This window comes from Musca vetustissima, unplaced genomic scaffold (assembly GCF_032173495.1).
Source record: "Musca vetustissima isolate MV318-11 ecotype Yass unplaced genomic scaffold, APGP_CSIRO_Mvet_v1 utg898883, whole genome shotgun sequence".
Lineage (NCBI taxonomy): Eukaryota > Metazoa > Arthropoda > Insecta > Diptera > Muscidae > Musca > Musca vetustissima.
Window position 1 is genome coordinate 1 of NW_026879238.1, and position 2,232 is coordinate 2,232.

Sequence of the window (2,232 nt, forward strand, 5' to 3'; positions counted from 1 at the left end):
TAATAACAAAGAAAGAAGAAAGTGCTGTCTGCTGTTGTTTGTTTGGATATACACAAGTGTTTTTTTCCAATTTGAAGGCGGTGGAGCATTCCATACATACAGTTGAAAGCTAAATATAAACAAAAATTGTGTTGTGTTAAATGATTGCAAAATTAAACATTAATAACTCTCTTTCTCTCGACGGTATAGAGAGTAGATAATTTAACGGTTTGTTAGTAACAAATTTCCCAACAACAACAACAACAGTAACAACAAATTGAAAAGAGTACACATGTAATTAAAAGAAAATCGTGCCGTATTGTGTACTCTGCTGACAACATTATTGTTTTGTTTCTCTTTTGGGTGTTTTTGTTACATAAAAACAATAACAACAACAATTATTGTTAATGCTGCCGCTCTTGCTACGGTGCTCTGGTGTGTTTTGTCAGTGGTTGCTGGTGTTTGGTTAATGTTTGTTGTTGCCTGCTCCATTTAGGTTTTGCCTAATACTGTTGGGGTTTGTTTTTGTTTGCCGTGCGAGTCTGTGAGTACGGGGGAGCAATCGTAGTGTAATATATGTTTTCGGAGTATACTCTTTTTTTTGGTTGTTGAACAAATAATTTATGTGGATGTCAACGTGACAGTATCCCGCCTTCATTGTCTGCTGACGGTACGTACGGCCGGTGGTTTTCGCTAAAACGTTTGTGTCTCTGACAAGAAGAAAGAAAATTTAAAGAATTAAATAAAAAAGAGAAGAAAGAAGTGAAAAAAAGAATTAATTCTATGTAAATATTCCAAAAAGAAAGTTGTGCTCTCTGATTCCAGGTACCGTCAGATTTGTGTGTGCGATAAAAATAAGAATAAATATTGCAATAATATTTAATTGTGCTAACAATGCAAATTGTTAATTTGCCAAAAATATAAGAAAAAAAGTATAGCAGTAACAACAACAAAAAGTGCTACAAAATAAATTGTGTCTGTTCTTCTTAATTTTTGCATTGCTGCCGCCGCCTACCCATCTTACCGGTATTTTTTCGGCAATAGCTTGTGTTTTACTTTGCTGCTGCTGCTGCGCTGCCACTGCCTTGGTTTGCCGTCATCGTTGTTGTTATTATTTGGCGTAGACACTCGTTCGTCTGTGCTAAACTGTGTGGTTTGTTTGTATCTGCGCATGGTGCGTTTTGTCTCGACTGCCACTGTCATTGCCTTCATCATCAACAACAAACAGCTGAGAAAATCATAAAGAAGAAACACCTTCGATTTATTGACATTTCACGACGTTTTACGCCTGCGTTTGCAAAAAATTAAGCAACAACAATAATAAAAACACAAAATAATTAAACCAAAAAAGGGTACATTCAATAAATACCCCCTAGGCTTTTATAATGTATCGCATTGGACCCATAGGACGTAAATCCAATTTCCACAATCGTGAGAAATGTCTCATCGGCTTGGTATTGGCCACTTTGTGTTTTCTTTGTTTCGGTGGCATATTTCTGCTGCCCGACAATTTTGGTGGTGATCGCGTGCTGCGTGTCTACAAACAATTTCAAAAGCCGGTCCTGAAATTTTCATACCGGCACCACCCTTGGCTAAACATGCCCCCAAAGACCAAGACCCACATTTTATGAATGACCGCCAAAAGCTACAGGCCAAAATCAAAGAGGAACTGGGCGAAATAATGGACAAGCCGCAATTACAAAAAGACAATGCAATGGATAATAGTGAAGATGCGGGTGATGATGGTTCACCCCAGCAATTTGATGATACAGCACCAGGTGCGGGAGGTGGTGGTGACGAACAGGGTGCTGCCCCTCCTGTCAATGGCCAGTCAAAGAAAAGTCGTAACAGTAACAATAACAACAATGACGACATTGCTGCCGTTTTAGACAATAACAACCTACCTTTGGGAAATGTTAATTTACAAATGCCATTGGGAGGTCATGCCGATAGCGATGCCAGTGTGGAGGAGAAACGTCAAAAAGTTAAAGAGGTAAGTAAAGGAAAAAATACGCGAAAACAGATGATGACTTATATAGTTCTGTTGTAGTTTTTTTTTTCGAAGGCAAACCTTGTAGAAGGTGTGTTTGTGTGGAAAATTTCTGTATAAAACTTGGTAAAGGGCGTTAGATGCTATTGCATATAATCCAGAAATTTTGAAAAATAATTTTTGGATAGTTTTATGCTGTTTTTCAAATGAAAACGATTCGCTTATGCGAAATCCATGGGAATATATTTGTAACTCTATGATTT

General features: G+C 37.6%; 1 pseudogene; it reads left to right on the plus strand.

Annotated features, from left to right (window-relative positions):
• Positions 1-1,348: 1,348 nt before the first annotated feature.
• LOC133324034 (mannosyl-oligosaccharide alpha-1,2-mannosidase IA-like) lies at positions 1,349-2,029 on the plus strand (annotated as a pseudogene).
• The last annotated feature ends 203 nt before the right edge of the window (positions 2,030-2,232 follow it).